The following is a 16,172-nucleotide window of genomic DNA, read 5'->3' as shown; positions in this document are numbered from 1 at the left end:
TCCTTGAGCCTGTCGGTGTGTACCAAAGTGCATGGCAGCTCCAATATCTGGAGCTGTAACTATGGTCAGGGACAGTACATGTCCTTTACGGCCCACTGGGTGAATGTGGTTCCTGAACAGCCACAACAACTTGGACATGTCACGCCGCTTCCATCTCCACGCCTTCAGGCCATTGGTCCTGTGACAGTGAGCGACTCTGCATCCTCATCCTCCATTGTGTCCTCTGCCTCCATTGCACAGACAAGTCTCAGTGCCCCTTCAGCATACCATGTGTGCAGGGCACGGCGGTATCACACTGTTCTTCACATGGTTTGCCCTGGCACACAGGGAAAGAACTGCTAAAAGTTATTCACAAAGAAATCGGAGCATGGCTTTTTCCACGAAAACTGGAAATGGGAACTAGTGTTGAGCGGCATAGGCCATATTCGAATTTGCGATATTTCGCGAATATATGGACGAATATTCGTCATATATTCGCTAAATTCGCATATTAGTAATTTTTGTGTTTTATTTTCGCATATGCGAGCATTCGCATATGCGAAAATTAGCATTTGCAAAAAATAGCATAAACAGAAATTAGCATATGCAAAAATTATCATATGTAAAAATTAGCATATGCAAATTTTAACATATGCGAAAATTCGTACGCCAGTCTCACACAGTAGTATTAGAGCCTTCTTTACACCACACAAGCTCGAAGCAGGGATGATCACTGTGATGTGTACTATGAAAAAAACAAAACGAAAAAAAATTACAATTATTCGTAATTGCGAATATATAGTGCTATATTCGCAAATATTCGCGAATTCGTGAATATGCCATATTCACGAATAAAATTTGCATTGCGAATATTCGCGAGCAACACTAATGGGAACCATGGTGACTGATAACAGGAAGAACATCTTGTCTGCGCTGCGACAAGGTAGGCTGAGCCATGTTCCCTGCATGGCACGTGTTCAATCTGGTTGTCAAGCGGTTCCTGAAATGTTCCCCTCATTTCCAAGACATCCTAACATTGGGAAGGAAACTATGCATGCACTTCAGCCACTCGTACACCGCAAAGCACACCCTCCTTGAGCTGCAGCATCAGATCGCTATCCCCCAACATAGTCTGATTTGCAACATTGGAATTCCACCGTCCATATGTTGGACCGACTATACGAGCAGAGAAAAGCCATCACCGATTTCTTGATGATCCAAGCGGATAGGGGGACTCCCCAGTGTAACTTTAATGTCAACCAGTGGCAGCTCATACGTGACACCTGCCGTTTGCTCAGGCCCTTTAAAGAAGCTACATTATCAGTCAGGATTACAGGATGAATGACATCATTCCACTGCTTCATTTCCTACAACACGTGTTGGAAATAATGGCTGGTCAGGGCAATAGAGACATTGCGCCTACATCTCACGGCCACATGAGCCGTTTAGTTTTAGTAAATTGGGTGGTCTTTCTAGTAATCTGACAGAAGAGGAGGAGCAGCCAGAGGAGCTAGAGGGCTATGAGGAAGGCGAGGCACAGGACCCAGACACACCGTGGCAGTATGCAGTGGAGATGGAAGCAGGGAGTCCCTCCGAGTCACTTGCACAAATGGCACAAAGAATGCTCACTTGCTTGCGTAGTGACCACCGAATTGTCACCGTTCGGCAGTGGGATGACTTTTTGCTTTCCACCTTATTGGACCTTCGCTACCGCCACAAATTGGTGCCCTTTTATACCCCCACTGAGAGGGAGGACAAACTGACCTAATACAGAGACATCCTATGTAGTCAGTTGGCCGATGCCTCTCTGCGACATTGTCCATCCTCTCACAGGTCGGGCTCGGGGGGAGGGGGGGGGGGCTCTGCGCTCACCTTCCACTGCCATGGCTGCTGGGGAGGGGTGGGGTGGCAGGAGCAGTACCAGCTCCATCAGCAGCAGCCTGAGTCTACAGTCGCTGAAGAGTACCTTTATTCACCCACATAGTGAAGCAACTCATCAGCAGCAGGTAGACATGGAGCAGGACCTGAACCAGCAGGTGTTGGCATACCTTCACATGCCCATGCCAACACACCTTGAAGATCCGCTGGACTTCTGGTCAGCCAAACTTGATTTGTGGACACAACTAGCAGAGTTTGCCCTGGAAAAGCTGTCCTGCCCGGCTAGTAGTGTGTCATCAGAGCTGGTGTTTTGTGTGGCGGGGGCCATAGTCACCCAGGAAGAACTTGTCCGTCCACAAAAAATGTGGAGAGACTGACCTTTGTGAAGATGAATCAGGCATGGATCAGCCAGGATTTCCACCCACCAATGCCTGATGCATCAGAGTAGATTGACCATGGTGCCACATCAACACTTCACAAATATGGATAGTGCCAAACAGATTAAAGTCTTCTCCCCAGTTACAAGCATTCCTCCACATCAGATCTTTTTTTCACACACCTGGTACTGGTATTGCCACCCACCGGACCACTCTGTCACCATGTCATTTTCAGGACTCCTAATGCTGCTGCTGCCACCTCCAGGCTGTCTCATTCAGCCACTATATGTTCTCCTCATGCTGCCGCCACCTCCAGGCTGTGGCATTCAACCACTATATGGTCTCCTCATCAGATGCCAACTCCAGGCTGTGTCATTCAGCTGAAATATGTTCTACTCATGCTGCCTGATGAAGCAGTCTTACTGTGAAACGCGTTGCATCATGGGTGAATAAACCTGAGATCCCTGCAATTGTGTGTCCAGCACCTTTTGAATCTCATTGTTAGGTTGGAGGTTTCTTTTGCATTACCTCCACGCTGTGTCATTCAGCCACTGTATGTTCTACTCATACTGCCGCCAACTCCAGGCTTTGTCATTCAGCCACCATATGTTCTACTCATGCTGCTGCCAACTCCAGGCTGAGCCATTCAACCCCTATATGTTCTCCTCATTCTGCCACCACCGTCACACTGTGTCATTTAGCCACTATATGTTCTACTCATGCTGCCGCCAACACCCGGCTGTATCATTCAGCCACTATATGGTCTCCTTACACTGATGCCAACTCCACGTTCTGTCATTGTGCCGCCATGTGACATGTGACTCCTTGTTAGATTTGGTCCTTTTTAACCAAACAATTTATTCAAAGTAATTCCGGGGCCCGGGACATAAAAACTTGGGAGTGTAATAGTAAATTTCAATTTCAAAATCTTAAATTTGAATTTAAAAAAATCGATGTAAGTTTTTTCAAGACTGAGGCCCTATGGTCGTCAATGTCATATAGTAGCTGTGGAATTACCACAAGAATCCAATGAAACAGGTTGGAACGATCACAATGAACCATAACTGATTAAATGAAACATTTTCAGTTCCACAAAGAGTAAGACAGTGGGGGGGGGGGGGGGGCGGGGGAGCTAAGAGGCATGGGCTGGAACAGGTCATAGCTCGCCTTGCGGCGAACCGCCAGCTCGATGCTCACCAGAATGGGTACTCAAAAAAATTTAATAGATGACAATTAAATTAAATAAAAATTACTTAAAAAAATCTATTTATTCTCTTCAATTTTGATGCCATATTTTCTCCCTGTTGCCAGATCCAGACTCCCTGTTGCAGTGATTCTAATAGCGATGCCTGTAATCTGCATGTCATACTGAAGAACACTTTTATTTCACTAACACAGCCGACTCCATATGCGTGTTAGGACAAAGTAAAGTGCTCTACACTCCTATTGAGCCTCTCTGTAGGCCAGAAATAACTGTTTTTTAATATCGATTTCCCGCGAATAAATTAGTACGGAACCAAATTTTTCTAAAATTCGCTCCTCTCTAGCTACAACCTTGCATAAATCCAAGGCCTTTTAGAAGGTGCCTTCTATTTCACAGAAGCAATTAAACTGAAAAATGAGTTAATTGTCGGTCGTGCTGTATATTTTTGTGGGTATTCTAAATAAACTGCTTTGGGATAGAGCTGTGATATTTTGGCTACTATGATTTTCATACCTGGTTCCTTAATAATTCCCATTTTAACTTTCTAAACTTACCAGAAAAAAAAAAAAAACATAACCCGTCACTTCAAGGCAACTCTTCCATATGTCCAATAATTAGAAGTTAAATGAAGGGACATGTTTTGCTGAACTGGCAACTGTTGCTGAAAGGTTTTGTAGCTGTAGCAGAACAAGCAAATGTACTGGTGAAATGTTTATATTAGTATTTACTTGCATGTCATCAATTTTCACCTTTATTAATACCTAGCTTCACAAAAAGAGGTATATATGCTACAGCGTTTCCCAGTATGTTGATTTTCACTTACATTTGCAAGTCTAGAGTGTTGCTGGCTTCTGCTTTTTCTCTGTCCATGGTACTGAAAGATAGACAGCAAATGTAATACTAATGATCCGTCTTAGTGTTACTTTGTTATTCACTTTATACTATTATATATTTCATAATTTAAATGCAAACACGATATTGTAGCCCTAATATAATGTAAATTCCTTTTTTTGCAACTTAATTAACACATAGAAACCTGTGAAAACAATCGCAAGTTCTCTTCAAGTTGTGACAAATTTTCCATTGTAAGAGCACATGCTGAAATCTAATAAACTGCTGAGGAAATCCTCAGCTTTTGTCATTGAATTTTCCTTTTATAGACATAAGCAAATTACTAATTAGAATTTTATATGCAATTTTAACCGATATCCATCTATAAATCTATGATAAATGAGAACGGGTGAGAGATAAGCAATAAGGCTATGTTCACACAGGAATTTGCTGCACCGCACATGTGGCAGAATTTCCACTGCGGAAACATCTGCCATGGAAATCCTGATGTCAGTGTCCACAGAACCATTAAACCTGTTCATTGTTTCTGTGGATTCTGCTAGAAAATGCATTGCTGTCTATGGAGACAACACATTTTCTAGCTGTCCTGGAGCTGGCAGAACATGCAAATTTACAGAATGTCCACTTGATTTAACTGCGAACATTCTGCACATACGAACATAGTCTAAGGGCAGGGTTCATCCGCAGCATATTTCAATGCGGATGTGCCAATGGTGGGACTGCAGAGTGAGCTTCCAGCTGCAGCCAGGTACATTACACTACACCACAAGCAGACACACACAGCCATGTGTCAATCTGCCCTTAAGCTATGTTTCCACTTTCTATTAACTGGCATTCCCTTGCTGGAAGCCTGAAAATAGGAGTCAAAGTAGTCCTCTGTATTATATGACTAAGCTAAGTGTCACAATTGGGCAGGGAAGGAATCTACACTATTCTCGCCCACTCCCCTATCCCTGCCTAGTTAAGTACCCTCCCTAGGCAACGGCTCCTTAACCACGGTGACAGTCCCTCCCTAGACAAGTGAGGGGAGTCAACTGTCAAAATAATAAAATATAATAATACAGACTCAGGTCAAGGAACAGTAGGGAGCAGACAGACTAACAAAGCAAAACTAGCACACTCATACAAAGTCAATGTCCACTATCCGGGTCAAAATCCACAAGTACAAAATTGCTAATACCAGAGAAGAGTCAGAGAGCGGAGCCAAAGGGTCAAAATGACAGATATTATGGAAACAGTAGAAAGTTACCTAGGAGTACCAACTGAGTTCTTTAGCAGACAAACACTGGGAGTAGACTGCCAGCTTATATGGAGTGAGAACAGGTGCTCCAATCAAGGTCAGCTGACCAGCCCAGACAGCCGGGCATAACCCAGCAAAAAAAAAAAAAACAAAGAAAGAACCTGTGAGAACCTTTTAACCCTGTAGGTTCTGACAGTACCCCACCCCCCTTTTAGGAGGGGTCACAGACCCTTCACAACCTGAGAATAAAGAGGTCTTGACTTGGATACAGATGGACCATCAATGTCCTCATCTGTATCCTCATCCTCCAAATCACACCACTCATTGGTGTCCTCACAGTCATCCTCCAGAATCTCACTACTTCCCTCTGACTGCAAGTCAACAGGAGTACACTGCACACTCTTATTGACCATGGTGTCACATGACGTCGGTTTAGCAAGAAGCTGATGAAAAACAGGCTTTACATAACCCTTAGATGTTAAGTCAAATTGTACACTAGATGAAACAATGCCCCCCAGATGAACTCTGCTAGGCATGACATACCTGTGCACCCAAGTGGCCTCCACGATTGCCATTTGAATGCGGACACTTGACACAGGAGGCGATGAAGTGTGTATTTTCCCCAAAGTAAAAACACAGGCCGTTTAGATGATGAAATCTTCTGCACTCCTCTGGGGTATGAATTGACCCTATTTTGCATGGGCTCCACCTCAGGCATAGGTTGGTTTTTATAGCAAGGTAAAGAGTCAAGCAAAAGAGGAGAATTGGAGGAAGATGAACACTCTTGTGTGCGCTCACACAGACATTTATCTAAACGGACAGCTAACGTCATGGCTTGGTCAAGGGTGTCAGAAGAGGGGTAAGTCACCAGCATGTATTTTAAGGTGTCAGATAAACCCAATCTAAACTGAAAAATCAAGGCTGGAGTATTCCAGTTGGAGGCCACTCACCACTTTCAAAAATCTGCACAGTAGTCCTCTACTGGTCTACGACCTTGCTTTAATGTACGCAGTTGACTCTCAGCATATGCAGCATGGTCCGGTTCAGCGTACAAGAGACCCAATCCCGCAAATAAAGCGTCCACTGGGGACAACTCCAGAGCATTGGAACCATGGGAAAATACCCATTCCTGGGGACCCCCTTGCAAAAGCAGCATAATGATACCCACTCTTTGGGCCTCAGTACCAGATGTGTAAGGCCTTAACCTGAAGTACAATTTGCAGCTCTCAAAAAAGGTTTTGAACATCTTGCAGTTACCTGAAACTCGGTCAGGGAGACTAACTTGTGGCTCCACAGGAGCTGAAGCAGGAACAGATGACACCTGAGTTTGGGCAAACTCCAGCTCCTGAATTCTGGCTAGCAAGCTCTGAACTTACTGATCCTGATCATGCAACCACTGAGTCAACAACTGGACTAATGCTGACTGAGACTGAGATGACTCATATTGCTGAAGTCTTTCATCTAAATCATAGACAAGCTGAGTCAAGCCCGGCATTTTCTCCACCAAAGCAGACATTGCTTCAATAATGCAGGAACAAGGCAAATGCAGTATATGGGCCTGCTAAAATGTCATGATTGGGCAGGGAAGGAGTGCACACAATTCTTACCCACTCCCCTATCCCTACCTATTTACAGTCATGGCCGTAAATGTTGGTACCCCTGAAATTTTTCAAGAAAAAAAAGCATTTCTCACAGAAAAGGATTGCAGTAACACATGTTTTGCTATACACATTGTGACACTGTGGCAAGGGAAGGGTGTATTTCCCTAGCTAACCCTGGAGAAACCTTCACCTGTGGCCTAATTAATGAGGTAGCAGAAAGGGGAAGTGTAGGGGTCCTGGTGAGGAACACACCACCCGAGCTGTGAGTGGCCCCAACAGCCAAGTGTGGCCGAGACACACAACAAGTTGCAAACGCTGTGTGTGAACAGTGAGTAGAAGGTTGCAGGAGGCAAAAGTTGATAGACAGGGCATGCTGGATTGTTCAGTTAGTGACTGGACAGTCTAGGATTTAGTTTTGTTCCTGTGTTATGTTTTTATTTATCCTACAACGTGTCTAATAAAGCTGGTGAGGGGCCGGATTTCCATAAAGAACTGTTGTTTACTAGTGTTGCTTGCGAATATTTGCAATGCGAATTTTATTCGCGAATATCGCATATTCGCGAATTCGCGAATATTTGCGAATATAGCACTATATATTCGTAATTACGAATATTCGTATTTTTTTTTTCACAGTACACATCACAGTGATCACCCCTCTCGTCTTCCAGCTTATGTGGTGTAAAGAAGGCTCTAATACTACTGTGTGAGACTGGCGTGCGAATTTTTGCATATGCGAATTTTTGCTTATGTTAATTTTGGTTTATGTTAATTTTCGCATATGCTAATTTTCGCATACGCGAAGTGTTGCATACGCGCAAATAAAACGTGAATATTACGAATATGCGAATTTAGTGAATATGTGACGAATATTCGTCCATATATTCGCGAAATATCGCGAATTCGAATATGGCCTATGCCGCTCAACACTATTGTTTACCTGCTGATTGAAGCAGTAACATGTCCTGTGGTGGTGTCAAGGACGATCCCAGAACTATCCCCAGGGAGAAATCCTTACAACATTCCCTTTGTGTGTATTGAAACTTAACCAAAAAAAGGAGTAAAAAAAATAAGCAAATTGGACATAATGTCACACCAAACTCCAAAAATGGGCTGAACAAAATTATTGGCACCTTTAACTTAATATTTGGTTGCACACCCTTTGGAAAAAATAACTGAAATCAGTCAACTGTCAAAATAATAAAATACAATAATACAGACTCAGGTCAAGGAACAGTAGGGAGCAGACAGACTAACAAAGCAAAACTAACACACTCATACAAAGTCAATGTCCACTATCTGCCTCAAAAGCCAGGAGTTGTCAGAGTACGAAATACCAGATAAGAGTCAGAGAGTGGAGCCAAAGGGTCAAAATGCCAGATATTATAGAAACAGTAGAAAGCAAGCTAGGAATACCAACTGAGCTCTTTAGCAGGCAAAGACTGGGAGTAGACTGCCAGCTTATATAGAGTCAAAACAGGTGCTCCAATCAAGGTCAGCTGACCAGTCCAGACAGCTGGGTGTAACCCAGCAACAAAAAACAAAAAAGAACCAGTCAGAACCTTTTAACCCTATAGGTTCTGACACTAACTAGTCCTTTCTGTGCATCCGCATGTAGCCAACTAGGGTATGCAATTGAGTAAAAAAAGTAAAGTGACAGATTTGGAATCAATGGCCCTTATGTACTCAGAGTGGAGTGTAGGTTTCTTTGTGGGTTTTAATTCCCTACAATTTATTTTCCACGGTATTTACTAAGCTTTCCCTACATTTTTTCACTTTTCCCTACACTTTGCTTTTTTTTTACACCTGCTCTGATATGTCAGGTTTTCCTCAGCTCAAATCCATCTCATTTTATGTGGAAACCTTAGTAAATATGTTGGGTTTTTGGGAAAACGCGGGAACACGCCCATTTTTGGAGACCACGCCCCCTTTCCTGGCAGCTATGCACCTTTTAGGGTTTTATTAGCAAAATGAAAGTTAGTCTGGGTATTTTCTATTCTGGCGCAAATTCTGGCACAATGCAACAGAAGCTGCTGCAATGCGACAGAATCTGGCGCACAACTCGACAAAACATTTCAGGTTTGCAATAGTAAATGAGGGCCAATATCTTTAACCTATTTACTGACTGCTAACTTAGTGAGGGGGTGAGTCTAAACTCTTAGTTCTGAGAAAAAATCAATAATAGACAGTATTTTAAATGATAAGACTTTTTTTTAAAACACATCTCATTAGAAAATCTAAGGATTCCTCTCATTATTGCAGCAAAACAGGTTTTCCTTTCATTTCAGCAGAAAAAGATTTGACTCTTCTCTAAAAGGTACCAAGTGTAAGTAGAAGAGCTGATTCCATACAGCATCTGAATGTTTTTTGATTGAAAGAGCTTTATTTTCCGTTCAGTCATTACAAGTCATACAATAAATTACAGTCACACAAAGCATGACAGTGCAATACACAGCAAAGGTTCCCTAAGCTATACATCACACACCATGCTACTCTAACACTCAGCTCAATCCTTAGTAGAAAGGCACAAGAGATCGAACAACAAAACAATACAATCTGTGATTGGGGTAGTGGGGTGGGTGACTATGTGGGGGTGGGCAGGGGGCGGATCACAGGGCCAAACTGCTGGGCTGTATCCTCAGGGAGACATGGGAGAAGGAGAGGGGTCTTCACTCCTCTTCTTCCTCATCAACGGCCGGGCTGTCCAAGATGGAATAGTCTCTAAGCAGGTTCTTGATGAACCTGCGGCAGTCCCGGACGGACATGTTTTCCCTGTTGATCACGAGGCGGTTCCTGGCAAGCCACACTGCGTCCTTAAAACACTTCATAAGGCGCCAGGCCTCCTGGATGGCCTCCATGTCGTGGGTCCCAGGGAACAGACCGTAAAGCACCGAATGGTACGATAGGCAGCTCCTGGGTACAGAGTCTCTGAGTTCATGTTCTAGGGCGTCCAACAGACCCTGTGCAAAGGGGCACTGCCAAAACACGTGAAAAATGTTTCCTCCACATAGGGGCACCGGGGGCAGTACCGGGTTTTGCACAGGTTGCGGGCATGCATGAATGACCTGAGAGAGAGACCTCCCTTGACGGCCATCCACGACAAGTCCTTGTGTCCATTGGTAAGCCGCTTTGAGGCCACATTATTCCAAATTGTCTCTGCAGTGGCTGCGGGGAGTCCCGGAACCAGCTCGGTCAAGTCCTTAGCTCGAATGAGCTTGTGGATTGTCTTCGGCTTCCATAGGTCGGGTTTCAGTCCTTCCAGCTGGTGCTCCCTCACAAACCGGACCACATCCCCATAGAACCAGGGAGTGTTCCAGTTGTAAGGGATGGAACTGTCCCACTTGTCCCAGCCCAGCTGTCTCCAGATGGACCTGCCCGCTGAGCCAGTCTTTTCAACAAGTGTCCGCTGCATGGTGACACATGCAAAGGAGGCCCTCAGCAGAGTGGGGATGTCGGGTATTCCCTTCCCACCCTTGCGGGGCTCCTTGTACATCACAGTCCTCTTGACTCGGTCCATTTTGCCCCAGATGAAGCCAAACACTGTCCGGGTGATGGCCTTGCAAACGGTGGTATGGGGAGGCCAGGCCTGTGCGGTGTATTGGAGCACAGGCAAAACTTCACTCCGCAGGACAAGTGCCTTGCCTTCCATCAAGAGCTTTCTGGAGCTCCACAGTCCGATCTTCGAGTTTATCCTTCCTAGTCGGTCTTGCCAAGACTTAAGGGCCTCTCCTTCCTTCCCGAACCAGACTCCAAGAATTTGAATGAAGCCCGGCTTAACGGTGAAGGGGGCGGAAGAAGCCAGGTGTCACTCCCCGAAGAGCATGGCCTCCGACTTCCCGCAGTTGACTTTTGCCCCCGAAGCTCTGCCGAAGTCCTCGCAGGTCTGGACGAGCGCAGTCACTGAACGCTGGTCAGCGCAGAAGACGGTCACGTCGTCCATGTAGAGCGAGCACTTGACCTCGTAGCGATCTAGTCCTGGTGCGGTGATCCCTCTGATCTCTCCATTCTGCCGGATAGTCTCAGCGAAGAGCTCTATAACACAAACAAAAAGAAGAGGTGAAAGAGGGAAGCCTTGTCTAACCCCTGAAAGGATGGGAAAGGGGTCAGTCTTCCAGCCATTCACCAACACCGTGCTGTAAATGTCAAAATACATAACGTTAACAAAAGAGCAAAACATCTTCCCCAGACCCAGCCTGCGCAAAACCCTGTCCATGAATGCGTGGGAGACACGGTCGAACGCCTTCTCCTGATCTAAGCTGACCAGGGCGGCGCGGCCCCCGCGGTCCTGGATGTAATGGACCGTGTCTCTCACAAGGGCAAGGCTGTCTGCAATCCTGCGACCAGGAATGCCGCAGGTCTGGTCCGGATGGACGATCTGCCCCATGACAGGTTTCAGCCTGTTGGCCAGCACCTTGGCGAGGATCTTGTAGTCCGCGTTCAGGAGAGAGATGGGACGCCAGTTTTTCAGGTCACATCTCTCCCCCTTCCGCTTATACAAGATCGTGATCATCCCTTCCCTCAACGACGGAGGCATTCTGCCCCCCACCACCATCTCCTCGTACACCTCCAACAGGTCCGGACAGATCAGGTCACCCAGCGCTACAGCATCTGAATGTTATGAATGCAATGAGAAAATACAATGGGAGAACTGTATTCTTAATCTGGTGGAGAGCTTCACTTTACAGAGACTATTATTTATCACCAGCCTTGTGGAAAGATTTTTATGTAGCCTAGCCAAATGAGTAGTACATAGTTCCTTCTAAAGAGTTAATCTGCTATACTAGGACATAGTTGCTTGTAAAGAATTTATCTGCTACACTTACATATATGAATCAATCCTTCCTTGGGAGCTGACACATTCTACATTAGATTATAGGTGTATTACTTCCTGATTAGATACTCCATGTGCATATATAATGAACTCTGTTACCAGTATCCCTCCACTCCATTTTTTGTTTAAATATTATTGTACCATTAGTAGTTCAATGTTAATATGCTAGAGGAGGAGGAACAGTTGCTTGTAAAGGATTAATCTGAGTTTCTAATACATACAGCCAGACTGAAGGAGCCACACTGAGATGAAGAACCACACTGAGGAGAAAATGTACCTCTGTTACTTATTCATGTAGTCTTTTTCTCCTCTGCCGGTTGCTCCATAGTACAAAGAATTCTATGACTAAACAAAGACATTCTGTAGCTACTGATTGATTTCAACTATAGAGTAAGAGCTGCAGGTCACAAGATTATGTACCACTCCAGAAATGCAAGATGGGCAGTACAACCCTGAAAGGACCCAAGGAAGATTATCCAGACCTCCAATGGGCCAGTTTTACACTGCAGTGGGGCCTAGAGATGCCCCTGTATTTACTGTCTCACGCGACACAATGGGCTCTTCCAGTTTAAAAGCAGGACGTCTCTCAGAGCTGTCATGATCCTTCACTGTTGCAGACTCTAGCCTGACTCCAATGTCCCTTCCTTAAAGGGCAAGGGCTTTATTACTAAACTAGAGAAATTATTTCCTTTTTTTATTAAATATATCTGACAAAGTTTTAATTTATTTATATTGTAGTCTTTTATTAACAATAGATGAGAGGAAACTAATAGTTCCTTTGTAAGTAAATTCTTAATAGCCACCATAATGGCTGCCTAAATCTGACACTACCCGTCCCAGTTGCAGTACTAAAATTAGTTTAGGTGCAATTAATTTAAACCTACAAAATTCTATGTAGCTTCTGTTACTTTGTCAGAGATTCACTTTAATATAAATTCAAGAAGAAAAGAAAATAAATCTCAAAATAGCCAGCCACAGCATTATAATTTAAGAGTATGCATTATTCAGTTGTGTGTCCCTTTCTAGTAGCTGTCTAGGATAATATAGCACCTCATTTGGTAACAAAGAATGACAGGTTGGTTAATTGTTGTGGTGTGAAATTACGAAATCGTACCATCATTATCTATAGATATCAAAATCTGCTATATGGCAAGTTTTCTGACTCGCCATTTCCTTAATTTAAAATATGTATAGTTATAGTAAATATTAATAAAATAACTAATTTATGGATTAAAAGCATACATAGTTCTTTGGTACCCTGTGGCACATATTCTCTGTGTTTGTTGAGTATTAACAGTAACATATCCATAAGTGGTTGAAAAAAAAAGGGAGCCAACACATTCCAAATACAATGCTATTTACATTAAATAAAATATTAAAATTAACCATATGGAGGAATTAAAGGCCATACGCAGCAAAAAACAACTTATCCCCTATCCACAGTATAGTGGATAAGTGTTTGATCGTGGGGGGTCCGACCGATGGGTACGCCCAACCCCCCGCCGTGATCCCCGCCACAGGGCCACGGTTGACACGCCTCCTCCATGTAGTTCTATGGGAGAGACGGGGAGGCAGTGTTCGTGCCTCCCCACCTCTCCCATAGAACTGCATGGGGTGGGGGCATGGACGGGGCATACTGACAACCTCTCTGAGGTTACATAGAGCTACAATGCGCGCCTCGTTTGGGAGATTGCGGAGGGGGGGGTCCCAGCGGTCGGACCTCCGCGATCAAACACTTATCCCCCATCCTGTTGTTTTTTGCTGCAGATGTCCTACAAGCCATGACTGTGCTTGGCACAGACTGTGAACAGTCACCAAATTTCTGTACAAGCTTCTATTATGCACAAAAATGTGTTGAAATTTTTAACTTTATGCCTTGCTCGCAAAGTGGGCAGAGCTTGATGTAAAGTGGGCATTAAACTAACTCCTTTAACAGTGGATTTATGACAATTTGCACTTCAGAGGTACTGTAAATTGTAGCTAAATTATATGCTAAGTCAAAGCTAGCTTAGATTTCACAAGCACAGCACATGGCCTGCTTTACTGACTAGTTTCTTAGGAGGAGTGAACGTCTTAATTAATCAGGGAAATGGAAATAGCGCGCTTACACATTAAGGTGATGTTCGCACATGTCACTTATATTTATGGATGCAAAAAACATGTCCTTTTTTGTATTCTGTTTGCATAGACAATCATAAAGCACATTTATTCTGCAAAAACCGATGCAAATTTGCAGCAATTTTACAGATACAATTTTTTAAATAAAATATGCCTGAAAATACACTGTGTGAAGCTTGCCTAAGACTGGCATGAGAAACGCTAGTCTTCAAAAATTACCCCCTACATAATAGAAGTTTCATGTTACAAGACTGTGACAAATCCATTTACACATAGACTCATACTAGGGACCACCAGTTTTCTGCAGATTTTTTATTTTTTTTTTATACTGCAACAGTCTAGGTTATTTTCTCCTTAAAGTAAATTGTGATATACAAGACAAAACAATTCTATTGATCATTGATAGTGAAGAACAGCGAAGACAGTTGCTAATCTTATTATTTTCTAAATTGATTGTGTTAAACCTCATTAAATACAGATTCATTGTCGAATTTAGAAAGATCGTATGCACTATTTTCGCAAATGGCACAACTAGGCACCACTGATGTGATGTATTGTGTAAAAAAAGACAATTGGCATGTAACAGAATTGCAGTATAAGGCAATAATAATGTTATATAATAATGTTAAATTATAGTTGGTAAGACTGTGCAGTGGAAATATAGGCAGGGTGTATACATTAGGATACAAAGCTCTGTTTATATATAACAATATAATAGGTAGAAGACAGTAGAAAGAGTACCATACAGTAGGTACTGTAAAATAATGGTTGTTTACAGTCCTACAATAATTTCTATAATCAGATAAAAGGGTTGTATTGAACCAGTTGTATAACGTATATGTAGCTTCCATTGATGAAACCTATGTACCCTTATAGAATTGGAAGCTCATGCTCATATTTACACTGCTACATTGCTATATGACACAGTCATCAAATGAACTGCCAGTGTAAGGACTTCACTAAGGCTATGTTCACACTGCGTCAAAAAAAAATTTTGTGGTGTGTTTTTTTCACCCTTTTTTTTCCGTTCATTATGGCAAAAATAGCGACAAAACTGCGTATAAAAATAAGCTTTTTTACGCAGCCTTATAGTGCATAACATTTTAATATAGCATGATAAATTAAAAAGGTATAATATACTGATTATAAATAGTATAATATATGTTAGCTGAAATCAATGAACAGATAGACATGGTTAAAACTTTTCAATATCTTATAAGAAACTTAATTTATACCATATAAAATTGTGTTTGCAAAGTTAGCATATTTCTTACTTTTAATTACCCTCTTTTGCGATAATGTTTACTCAGCAGATTACTTAGAAAAATTTGGGCTGTATATTTTCCACTTGACTTATCTTAATCCCCTGATCACATAGAGAAAGTGCAGAATTGCATGCTCGACTCGTTGCATATATTCCAGCATTTTCAGCCATGTGTAAATCTCCAATATTGGGAAAAGTCTCATTGAACTCCCAAGGTGCATTCATGCAAACGCATAAAACAGAAAAAAGAAGTTTTAACTCGTTCTTGCTTTACAGTCTAGTGAGTATTTCTCATTTAAGGCAGTAACATTTTTCTTTAGCTACACAGTATATATGCATTATTCTTTACCCTTGCTAATATCATATCTCTGTCAGATCTTCATTATTTCATTTTTTTCCTGTTACCCCATCAAGTGAAATTGTTCTCCGTGAGCAGAATGTAATAACTGATATCGACTCTTTCCCAATGAAAATTTTAATCTAACCTCCTAAGAAACTCTTGCTTCAAGAGGACATGTGGCCTCTCTAACCTGTCGGTCTTAGGCCATGTATGCACAAGCATTTTGCGTGCCTGAGTGCAACAATGTGCTGCAGCTCTCTGAGCAGGCAGTGTGCAGGGTGGGTCCAGGCCTGGAGCTTCCATTGACTTCAATAGAAGCTTAACAGCATAACAGGGCAATTGTCACGATGCCGGCTGGCAGGTAGTGGATCCTCTGTGCCAGAGAGGGATGGCGAGGACCGCGCTAGTGGACCGGTTCTAAGCCACTACAGGTTTTCACCAGAGCCCGCCGCAAAGCGGGATGGTCTTGCTGCGGCGGTAGTGACCAGGTC

At 43.1% G+C, this 16,172-nt stretch overlaps 1 protein-coding gene across 2 annotated transcripts in view; it reads left to right on the top strand.

Moving 5' to 3' along the window:
- Positions 1 to 16,172, top strand: part of GRM3 (glutamate metabotropic receptor 3) — a 331,898-nt gene that overhangs the window by 57,441 nt on the left and 258,285 nt on the right. The window lies entirely within an intron of this gene.

Source organism: Hyla sarda, chromosome 4 (genome assembly GCF_029499605.1).
Source record: "Hyla sarda isolate aHylSar1 chromosome 4, aHylSar1.hap1, whole genome shotgun sequence".
NCBI lineage: Eukaryota > Metazoa > Chordata > Amphibia > Anura > Hylidae > Hyla > Hyla sarda.
The sequence above is the reverse complement of the archived record's forward strand: the minus strand, read 5'-3'. Positions and strand labels throughout refer to the sequence as shown.